We start from the raw sequence: 12328 nt of genomic DNA on the forward strand, positions 1-12328 counted from the left end.
GAGTGCGTCACATACATAAGTGGAACAAGCATTATCCTCCTAACAGCACTAGGTGTTTGAAATTATACATTGGTTGCCTGCATCTTTTATTTGTAATATCTAATCTGCGGTACTAAAATCTAGTTTGGCAGTAAGTAGCTTCTGTTTTGTCAAGAACCGCTACCTTAAACAAACCATTCTACATTCACCCAACCAGTTTTGGGGGCACTAGAAACATTTTGCTGGTTTTAAGGTATTTTAAAAGGATTGTTTTATTATAGTTCTTGTAATTGGATCTTTTATCTCTGCTGCTTCAAATTCATCTAGACTAGATGAACGGACTAGAATCCGTTCCAGTGTCCTAAAATGAAACGAGGTCAGTCCAGGTGAAATTTTTGTTCTAAACATTTCAAAGTTTCTATTCTTGTTCCATCGGTTGGGGTTTGAAGTGTGGGGACCTGTGGGCTTTTTTTTTTCTTTCTTTTTTTTCATGTCATAGGTCAGAAACTGCAGCATTTTTCTACCTCTGAGGCAGACAGAAGAAAGAAAAATGTGACACAAGTTTGGACCCAGCTGCCTCCACTGAGGGGCAGGGTCGTTTCTTGGCCCCAAAGTGTATCTGGTCATGTCCCTTCAAAGTGTCCTCTGGTCATGACTTTCTGAAATGGACATGAGATAACCATGGACCAGGGTGAGGGTAGTGATGAAGATCACAGAGCAGAGAGAAGCATGGGAGCAGAATTCCTAGCAGGAAACTGAACTGGCCACACTGGCTATAGCTGGCTCGCAGCAGGGCGAAAGCACTCCTATGTGAATTCAGGTTAATTGCTGCTAAAATTATACCAGATTTCTTTTTACTCTTTATTGTCATAAGAAAAAAATCTGGGAAATTCTGCAGTTAATTGCTTGATGAACAAAAATACAGCCTGTCAAAAAGTAAGTCTTTAGCACTCGTCCTCAGTAAGTCCTGTGACAGTGAGTTTTCTCCACCAGCAGACTCAGGCCTGCCCAGTTTCCTGAGCCAACATCTATGAGTGTAGGAGTACATCAGTCTATCTTTCCTCACTTCCAACACCATCACTACCAGGCCAGGTCAAGACTCTGGTACACTGTTAAAGGCCTGATATTTCCCGTGTGGAGTAGAGGCCCTGTTATAGGCTAAATTGTGTCCCCTTCAAAATTCATGTGTTGAAGGTCTAAATTCCAGTAGCTCAGAATATGACTGGATTTAGAGATAGGGCTTTTAAAAAGGTAATTAAGATTAAATAAGGTCGGGGAAGGCAGGGAGGGACAAATTAGGAGTTTGGGATTAACATATACACACTACTATATGTAAAATAGATAACCAACAAGGACCTACTGTATAGCACAAAGAACTGTACTCAATATTTTGTGATAACCTATAAAGGAAAAGAATCTGAAAAAGAATATATATATATACACACACATATATATATCTCTGAATCACTTTGCTGTATACCTGAAACTAACACAACATTGTAAATCAACTATACTTCAATTAAAAATTAAGATTAGGATTTCCCTGGTGGTGCAGTGGTTAAGAATCCACCTGCCAGTGCAGGGGACATGGGTTTGATCCCCAGTCCGGGAAGATCCCACATGCCACGGGGCAACTAAGCCAGTGAGCCACAACTACTGAAGCCCACGCACCGCAACAAGAGAAGCCACTGCAATGAGAAGCCTGCACACTGCAACGAAGAGTAGCCCCCGCTTGCCACAACTAGAGAAAGCTTACACGCAGCAAAGAAGACCCAATGCAGCAAAAAATAAATAAATAAATAAAGATTAAACAAGGTCATTAAGGTGGGCCCTGACCCTAACAAGATTAGTGTCCTTATAAGAAGAGGAGGTTAGGACACAGACATACACAGGAAAAAGACCACGTGAAGACACAAGGAGAAGGCAATCTTTACAAGCCAGGAGAGAGGTCAGAAGGAACCAACCCTGCTGACACCTTGACCTTAGATTTCCAGTCTCCAGAACTGCGAGGACACAAGTTTCTGTTGTGTTATGCCACCCAGTCTGTGGCGCTTTGTTACAGCAGTCCTAACAAAGTAATACAAGCCCCAAACGTTCGTTCCACCAAGTAACATCTGTTTTCTTGTCCTCATTCAACAAGCCAACATCAGTGGCCTTCTGCAAGGATCACTCTGTCCTGAACCCACCACTTAAACTAGGGGTTGGCAAACATTTTCTGTAGAGGGTCAGATAATAAAAAGTTTAGGCTTTGAATGTGAAGAAGCAAAAGAGAGAATGTTATGTAGCTGCTTATATAACCATTTAAAATGTAACCACTTATACCTGTACACCTACATTCATAGCAGCGTTATTCGTGAAAAGGTGAAAACAACCCAAGTGGCCATGGGTGGATGAACAGATAAGCAAAATGTGGTCTATACACACAATGGAATAGCCTTCAGCTTTAAAAAGGAAGGAAATTCTGACACACGCTACAATATGCATGAACCTGGAGGACGTTACGCTGAGTGAAATAAGCCAGACACAAAGGGATGAATATTGTGTGATTCCACTTATATGAGGTACTTAGATTAGGCAAATTCGTAGAGACAGAAAGTAGAATAGTGGTTGCCGGGGGCTGGAGCGGGGAGGGGGGATGGGGAGTGATTGTTTAATGGGTACAAAGTTTCTACTGGGGATGATGAAAAAGTTCTAGAAATGCTTAGTGGTGATTGTTGCACAACATTGAGAATGTACTTAATGCCACTGAATTGTACACTTAAAATAGTTAAAATGGCAAATTTTATGCTATGTATAGTTTATCACCAACACAAAACGGCTATCCCACCCCTCAAAATGCAACTATGGGGAAGTGGGAGTGGGGGCAGGTGGGTAGGAGGAGAAGCAGATTGGCCCATAGGCTGTAATGCGCCTACTCCTACCCTACACTGTTTGGTTAGGGCTCCGCCTCTATCTCTGTTCCCTGAGCGACAAGCATGAGACCTGCTCTAAAGAGACAGATCACCTGGAACCATCAACATCTGTCATTAAGTATTATGACCACTGTCTGGAATGACCTCTTACTTTGCCCCTTCTAGATTGTGCCCTTTGGATAAGAAATCAAGCCCAAATTTATCATGTTCCTTTAGACATTCCTGGCTACTCACTTCTGGGGGTAACCCTGCACCTGGAAGGCCCCCCAGTACCAGGAGCTCGGGGTCCGCTGTCTCCATCAGCCTGTGCTGCTGACATCTCTGCGTGCCTTGGCGCCTAATCCACCGAGGCTATGGATGGAGATGGCTGAAGGATACAAACAAGTTAAAGAACACGATTCTGCTTAATCTTAACAGGACCTGAAATAAGAAATAGCTGAGTTTGCTGCCTGCTATAGTAGAGCTATGCTGGTTAGGCTCGGTATCTCTGAGCAGAGTACAGGGTTGGCTTATGTAGGGTCTGGGGAGCATGGAGCTCGGGGATTGGGAGACTTTCGGAGGCATAAGCGGGTTGACATCATCTGTAGGAGCGTGATTGCTCGCTGAGCTATTGTTGATTGGTTGGCACTGGTGTATTTATTAAAGTGAGTTGATCTCTGATTGGCTGATTTTCATAAGCTAGGGGTTGAACTGATTGATTAGCTTGTACAAGTGTGTCACTGAGGCAAGTTGTCATTAATCGATTAAAAGGGTGTAAAACTAGTTTGTTGGCTACTTGTTACCATGGTTGCAATCATTTTTTTCCTATGTTGGTGGGAAATTTTTAATTTTCATGTATTATCTGTGTAGCTGTCTCTCCAGCCATTAAAAATTTGCCTTATAGGGAAGCGCAGTGGCGCAGTGGTTGAGAGTCCGCCTGCCGATGCAGGGGACACGGGTTCGTGCCGTGGTCCGGGAAGATCCCACATGCCGCGGAGCGGCTGGGCCCGTGAGCCATGGCCACTGAGCCTGTGCGTCCGGAGCCTGTGCTCTGCAATGGGAGAGGGCACAACAGTGAGAGGCCCGCATAAAGCAAAAAAAAAAAAAAAAAATTGCCTTATCTTCCATGGCAAAGAATGTTAATTGCCAGAATTCCCTGGTGGTCCAATGGTTAGGACTCGGCACTTTGCCGCGGCCTGGGTTCAATCCCTGTTTGGGGAACTAAGATCTCGCAAGCCGCGTGGTGCAGCTGAAATAAAAAAGAATGCTAATTGCCTAGGTAATATCCATTCTCCCCTTCTTCCTTACTAACTGAACCCTGTTTTTGTCAAGTGTAACAATGTTCCCAACAAGTACCTTCCCCAGACAACCGTGCCGATTGGGTTGAGCACGTGACACAATCCTAACCAATGAGCTATGAGCAGAGGCGCTGGGTGCCCTTTGGGAAAATCTCCTTCAAAGCCGAGCAGAGTCGGTGGGCATGCCCCGTCTCTCCTTCCTGACTGAAAGGGGGTCATGCTGGCCTGGGGGGCAGGTGCCATCTTGGATCCTTGGAACTACAGCCATAATGATGGCAGATAGGAAGAGAGACGGAAAGAGACCCTGAATACGGTGGAGCTATCATATCAGCTCTGGACCGCCTGCCTCCCGTCTTGCAGGTGTGTGAGAAAAATCAAACCTCTATTTGGTTCAGCTACTATGAGTTTTCTATTAAGTGTAGCTAAACCTATTCTTATTTGATAAACCTGCCCTTCTGCTTTCCTTATGCTTCCCCTCACAATCATTATCAATGGCTCCCACGTGGCTTCACTGGATAGCAGAGTGCTCAGCACATCACACGATACACTCTCAGTATATATTTGTCGAGTGTGCAATTCCCAGATGAGGTTTTTGTGCCTCCAGATACGAGGCAAAAAGAAGTACAAAACATCATCTACAAAGCAATCTTGCCAAAAATATTTAACGTGAATCCAATCATGAAGAAACTATTAGACAAACTGCATGGGAGACGATCTAAAACAACTCACCTGGACCTTCCGAAAAGTTCCACGTGATAAAAACAATAACCAAGAAGGCGGGAGGGAGGATTATTCTAGATTAAAAGAGACTAAACAAACATAACAACCCAGCGCAATGCATGAACATCATTAAATCCTGGATCAAACAACAAAAGATATCTGCATCACCCAGTATACCTGGACTTACCTGCCAGAAATCCCGGAGGCAGCCACAGTGGCCTATGTGGTATGGAAAGGGCACTTTTCAAGGGATAGATTCCCCACTCAGAACCCCAAGCAGATGACTCAGATCAAGAGAGAAATTTGGAGAGTTATTTAGTCCCAAAACCACTCATGTAGTTGAGATAGAAATCCAGGAGTTTCTTTACCATTCTAAGCATCAATACAGCCAGAGAGGCTGAGGAAAACTCTGAAATCTATCAGGGATGCTCCTGCAGGGATTGAAAGGCCATTGTAACCAACATATGATAATCTTGCCACAAGCCTTGGAAGCCACCAGGGCTGCTCTGGGGATGCTCATTAAGGGTGTAGCAAAACTCAGCCACTTGCAGTGGTTAAGAATCTGCCTGCCAACCCAAGGGACACAGGTTCAAGCCCTGGTCCAGGAAGATCCCACATGCCACGGAGCAACTAAGCCCGTGCACCACAACTACTGACGCCCGTGCGCCTAGAGCCCGTGCTCCGCAACAAGACACTGCAATGAGAAGCCCGCGCACTGCAACTAGAGAAAGCCCGCACTCAGAAATGAAGACCCAACGCAGCCAAAAATAAATAAAATTTTTTCAAAAAAGAAAATGGTTAAAAAAACAAACCTCAGCCACTGCTGCCACTCGCTGTAGCAAACCTGGTGTGGTGCTAGGGCTGAAAGAGGGGTGTGCTACATAAAACAATAGAAGCATTATTAATGCATAAAGTAACGACTGTGAAATGCCTTCTTACCGAGAGGGAGAAAAGCTGCGTCTCCTACCTGAGGACCAGGTATCAGTGAGACAACGCAAGACCAGGGGATCCACTAGGGGGCGGTAGAGTCCACTGGTTAAAGGCACAGTCTGGAATCAGAGAACCCCATCAGTCCTGGCTTCTCCACTTCACAGGTAGGTGACCTAAGGCTGGTCACAAGCCCTCTGAGCTTTAGTTTCCTCATCTGTGAAATGGAGATGAGAACAGTGTCTACAACAGAGGTTTGCTGTTGATAATAAATGTGCCCGGCATACTGTAAATACCCAATTCATATTAGTTATTATTCATTATTTACAATAGCCAAGATAGGGAAGCAACCTAAGTGTCCATCAATCCATCAACAGATGAATGGATGAAGAAGATATGAGATACACACACACAAAATGGAATACTAGTTAGCCATAAAAAAGAATGAAATTAGGTATAAAATAAGCTACAAGGATATATTGTACAACATGCGGAATACAGCCAATATTTTATAATAACTATAAATGGAGTATAACCTTTAAAAATTGTGACTTGCTATATAGTACACTTATAACTTATATAATATTGTACAGCAACTATATTATACTTCCATAAAAATAAAAAATAAAAATAGCCAGTGGTTTAAAATAAATAAAATTTAAGTGTTGTAAAAATAAAGTATTAATCCAAACTTTAACTGCAAAAAATGTATATATTAGTCATTATTTTCGTTCACTGAAATAACACATCGTTCACAGGAAAACTAGAAGGGAAGGCTGCACCTGCACATACGCATCTGGGTAGGAGGTGGGTGTGCAGCAGAGCAAACGAGGACAAAACCCGTTGGAACTTACGACGTAAAGTCTGGAAAATGCTGCTCATGAAGGTGAGGTGAGGAATGAATCACTGTGGGAAGATGCAGACCTGTGACACATCAGGTGAGGGGTGCCCACCCAGAGCCCCCAGCTGGAACCTTTTAGCTCCTTTTTAAAAATATATAATTGTGGTAAAATACACATAACAAAATTCACCACCTTAACCATTTTTAAGTTGCATTTAGTGCATTCACACTGTTGTACAACCATCACCAGCATCCACCTCCGGAATACTTTTCATCTTGTAAAACTGAAACTCTGCACCCATTAAACAACAACTCCCCATTCCTCCTGCCCCTGGCAACCACTGTTCTACTTTCTGTCTCTATGAATTTGACTACTCTATACTCTAGGTGCCTCATATAAGTGGAATCACAATGTTTGTTTGTAACTGGCTTATATAATGGCCTCAAGGTTTGTCAGTGTTGTGGTATGTCAGAATATTTTTCCCTTTTGAGGCTGAATTCCATTGTATGTATATATGACACCTGGTGTCTCCATTCATCTGTCGATGGATACTTGTAACCCTTTTTTAGTTCTTTTTGAACTAGATAGTCCATCAGGAATTTTCTGGGAGGGGACAAACAACCAAGGGAACCAGCGGCTGAGCCCTGGGATGAGAAGAAAGCTCCAATCCAGCAAGAGGGCGTAGAAATGATTCTCAGACAAGGGAGGAAAGAAATTCAGCCAGTATACATGTGTGTATAGTGTATAGTTTCTAAATGTCACCACAGAGTTGAGGACTGGCTTCCCCATGATGGTCATTGCCTCTCAGCTCCAAACTCATGCTTCTCTACTTGGCTTCATGATGCTGGGCTGAGATTCTGCAAACCACACTTTGGGCTCTAACAATTAGGGATGCAGCAGGAAGGCTGCAAGCCTGGAGGAAGAAGGAAGGACTTGCAATGTCCTTTCTGCTTGTGGTTCTTCAGAGCAACACCCCGGCAATGCCTCTTCACCTGGCAGGGGCTGTGCCTTCCTGTAGCAACAAGTGAATCCAGTTTCCATTTGTTCCAACACCTGCAGGGACAGTGTCATTGCTCCCCGACCATCACCAGCCAGCCAGCACCCACTTCTCAGAGGACTGGGTCCCGGTTCCGTGGGACCACTTCTGCACGGTTTAAGGTTTTAGTAATTCCACCCACCTGCCTTGGTTTGCCCAGCCCGAAAGGTGGTAGCCACCTCCTCTGTGATATCTTGGCATAAAGTTATAAAAGTTCTCTTTTAACTTTAATGTAGTTAACAGTTCTTCACATTTAGTTCTCTCTTTTCACATTGCTATGGGTTTTGTCTCTCGACTAGATTAAAATTGATGCACCCCCAACCACTATCTCAAAACTTTAATGGCCTCCCAGGCCCCGTGTTTAAGCCTAAACCCTTCACTCTAAATAAGAATGACCCGTCCTCCCTTTTCATCCAGAAAATTAAAGCCATTATAAGTGACCTCAAACATGCCCCCGTGATCTATAAAAATGTCTATGGCCAATTTTCTCTTCTTCAGTCTCAAAAGATAAAGCATTTTCTTCCTATTTAATCCCAAATCTTCCAAGGGTGCTTTTGAGCCCAACTCCATCCCACATTCTCGGGGCTCCTACTCTGTCCCTATATCCTCTCTCCAATTCTTAGCAGGCTCTTTTCTGTAGCCTCCAGGGAGCTGAGTAAGGACAGGTCAAAGGACTGGTAGGTACTTCTCTTCCTCTCTCCTGTTAACCACATCCATGTTTTCCCCCATTGCATGTCCACCCCCCAAGTCTGAATTTCTGGACAAGTTCTGCATGCCCAGCACCCAGCACAGCGTCTGGCAAAGAGTAAAACTCTGGGTTATGAGTTAAGTCCATCTCACCTGCCTTCGCTAATCAAGGTCGTTTTAAGACTTGCATGGCCTCCAAGCTGTGTGTAGCCTAAACAATAAGATGTTTGCCAGAGTTCTGTTCCAGAAACTTGGAGTCAGCTGTGTCTACTTCGAGCTGAGCTGGTTAAGACCGGATAGGACCATGGAACCTCCAACTGGGCATGCGTGAGTGTCCTCGGGGTGACCTTTTGAACACACAGAGCCCTGCAGCCTAATTACGCCTGCGCAGAAGGATGGTTACCGCACCTTTTCCCAATCACCTTTCCCCAGGCTCCCCACGCCTCAGCCCGCCCTGCTTCTTTATTCATTATCCCATGCATACCCTGAGCCCCTTCCCTTTAGGGAGGCAGATTTGAGATTTGTTTCCTAGCTTGGCTGCCTTGCGACTAAACCCTCTCTTTGCTGCAGACCTTGGCGCCTCAGCATTTTAGCTTGCTGTGAGTTGGGCAAACCAGCTTGCTTCGGTAACAGGAGGAGGCTGCAAGATGACACTCAGTGTTTGCTGAATGGGTAAGATCAACAGAGGAGTCACCCCTTACCTGCTTGCTGAAGGGATCACTGAATAGCTGGGATTCTGTAGCTAGAGCTCATGGCACACCTTAGGGCCATGTTTCTCCCAGTGTGGCCCTTGGACCACCTGCGCCAGAATCACTTGGGGATTTTGCTAAAAATGCTGATTCAAAAGTCACGTGGCAGGGGGAGGGGTCAAAGTGACAGGAGCCAAAACAAAGCAGTATTGGGTTATAACCCAAAGTATAAAATAAATATCCGTGAGTCCATACTGATGTAAATAAATGGTTGAGTAAATAAACAGGGAGAAGAGACAAATCTTCTGTGCAGAAGAATTCCAAATAATTTCTGTGGATCCTCTGTCCCCAACAAGATGGAGCTTAACTCCCGCCTCAAGTGTGGGCTGCACATAGGGGCTTCCTTTCAAAGAGGACAGTATGAAAAGGCGTGTGTGTGTGTGTGTGTGTGTGTGTGTGTGTGTGTGTGTGTGTGTGTGTGTGTGAGAAAGAGAGAGAGATTAATTTGACAGTAGAGAAACCAGACTAACACAACCTCACCCAGGTGATCAAGGTCAACACAAACAGTGAGGAGTCAGATTGACAGTATGTATACTTGGTATGAAGTGATGAAAATGGCATTTTACCCCTGGGTCTTCCAACAATCAATCCATAACCTCAATCTTAACATGAGAAAAGTATCAGGCAAGTTCCAATAAAGGAACTTGACCCTACTCCTGACCCCTACCTGACCCTACTCCTCAAAATTTTCATGGTCATCAATACAAGGAAAATCTGAAAAACTGTCACAGCCAAGAAGAACCTGAAGAAATGCAACAACTAAATATGATGTGCTATCCTGGATGGGATCCTGGACAGAAGAGGACAATAGGTAAAAAGGAAATATTATGAACTAAAGTATGGACTTTAGTTCATAATAATGTATCAATATTGGTTTGCTAATTGGGACAAATACACCACAGTAATGTAAGATGTTAATAACAGAAGAAACTGGGGGTGTAGGGCTTATGGGAATTCTTTGTACTATCTTCTCAATTTTTCTGTAAATCTAAAGCCTTTCTAAAAAATAAGGTCTATTGAAAAATGTTTGGTTCTTTAACAAATGCAAATTCCTGGGCCTCCCTTCAGAATCTCAGGTAATGGGCCTCAGGACTCTGCGCTTTTTTTTTTTTTTTTTTGCGTTACGCGGGCCTCTCCCGTCGCGGAGCACAGGCTCCGGACGCGCAGGCTCAGTGACCATGGCTCACGGGCCCAGGTGCTCCGCGGCATGTGGGATCTTCCCGGACCGGGGCACGAACCCGTGTCCCCTGCATCGGCAGGTGGACTCTCAACTACTGCGCCACCAGGGAAGCCCAGGAATCTGCGCTTTAAACAAGCATCTTGTTGGTTTTGTACACACAAGTCTGAAAACCAGCGTCTTAGAGACTCTCTGCTCAGAGGTATCGAGGCTCCTTGCTTGTTGTGGTTTGGACCCATGCCACTGTGTTGCACAACCCCCAGGTCATCATTGGTACTGTGACCAAACTTACAATGTTAATGGCAGCTGTGGAGTGGACACCATGCATTTTCATCTGCTGCAGGCCTTCCTTTGGCCCACAGATATCAATATGAGCCAACAGTTAACAGCTGGGAAATGCTTCATCAAAGCCCAAAGCCCTGGGCTGCATTTCTGAATCCCCCCAGTCCCTTCTGGCATTTTCTCATAGGGCTCAGAGTGGCTCAGCTCTTCAGATGGGATGTGTGCTGATCAGTTCCACACATTCTCTACCACACCCTATTGTTCCTCACACTTTAAGAGCTGTTATTATCATGACTGTGTTGTTGACTTTTTAAAAAATTTTTATTTATTTATTTATTTATTTTTGGCTATGTTGGGTCTTCGTTTCTGTGTGAGGGCTTTCTCTAGTTGTGGCAAGTGGGGGCCACTCTTCATCACGGTGCGCGGGCCTTTCACTGTCGTGGCCTCTCGTTGCAGGGCACAGGCTCCAGACGCGCAGGCTCAGTAGTTGTGGCTCACGGGACTAGTTGCTCCACGGCATGTGGGATCTTCCCAGACCAGGGCTCGAACCCGTGTCCCCTGCATTGGCAGGCAGATTCTCAACCATTGCGCCACCAGGGAAGCCCCTGTATTGTTGACTTTTTACAGAAAAAAAAAGCTCTCTGTATCTGGGTCACGCTCAAAAGTGGGAAAATGAAAGATAAATGAAGTGAGCCTGTGTCCTTAAAAACTGGAGGAGAGCATCTTTATCTGTGTAGGTAGGAGAATCTTACTGCCTGATTAACATACAAGCTAAGTATGTCTGTTGATTGCTTATGTCCAGCCTTTTCCTTCAGTGATGGCCCATTTGGACCTCAGGCCAGCAAGAGATGCTGCAGCGATAAACAGACTGAAGGTGGATCACAGAGGAAGAAGGAGGGGGAGAATGACTCTTCTCTCCCCTCTGTTTTTGCATGCCTTGGGAACACCGCGGGGAGAGCAACTCGACTCCCCAGAGAATCAGGATCTGGCGGAGCTAAGCCAGAACCTGCATTCCCAGGTCCTTTGTCAGATGGCGTGATCATACCGTTCTGGTCCTTTATTTCTAATTACTATTTTAGGAACAAACTGTCTCATGAGTGCCCGGGCACAAATAGGCAGACTCGATTTTGAGAACTGTTTCAGCCTCCTTGCCAATGTTCAGAGTGTAATTACGAAAATGACAATGATAATAATTGCAAGAAATTACTACAGGCAGGATCTGTTCAAAGTGGTTTTTCTTTCTTTTTTTTTAATTTTTATTTATTTTAATTTTGGCTGTGTTGGGTCTTTGTTGCTGCACGTGGGCTTTCCTCTGGTTGCGGCGAGCGGGGGGCTACTCTTCGTTGCGATGCGCGGGCTTCTCATCGTGGTGTCTACTCTTGTTGCGGAGCACGGGCTCTAGGTGCGTGGGCTTCAGTAGTTGTGGCTCGCGGGCTCTAGAGCACAGGCTCAGTAGTTGTGGTGCACAGGCTTCGTTGCTCCGCGGCATGTGGGATCTTCCCGGCTCAGGGCTCGAACCCGTGTCCCCTGCATTGGCAGGCAGATTCTTAACCACTGCACCACTAGGGAAGCCCTCTTTTTTTTTTATGTATTAACTTATTTAATGCCCAGAAGACCCCTAGAGGCAGATACTATTATACCACCATTCCCTGTTTACAGATGAGAAAATGAGGTGTGGAGAGTCAAGCAGACCTACCTGGGGGTCTACACTAGTTGAGAGTCCAGCTGGGATTTGAAGCC

General features: G+C 45.0%; 1 protein-coding gene across 2 annotated transcripts in view; it reads right to left on the minus strand.

The window, feature by feature from the left end:
• Positions 1–12328, minus strand: part of DOCK9 (dedicator of cytokinesis 9) — a 378599-nt gene that overhangs the window by 346373 nt on the left and 19898 nt on the right. Inside the window, exon 3 of one of the 2 annotated variants that reach the window (XM_082859679.1) lies at positions 5856–6032. The gene's annotated coding sequence lies outside the window, so the exon portion shown is untranslated. Of the gene's footprint in view, positions 1–5827; positions 6033–12328 lie in introns of both variants that reach the window. The other variant, XM_082859678.1, reaches the window with a different exon arrangement.

Source organism: Leucopleurus acutus, assembly GCF_964270905.1.
Source record: "Leucopleurus acutus genome assembly, chromosome: 18".
Taxonomy (NCBI): domain Eukaryota; kingdom Metazoa; phylum Chordata; class Mammalia; order Artiodactyla; family Delphinidae; genus Leucopleurus; species Leucopleurus acutus.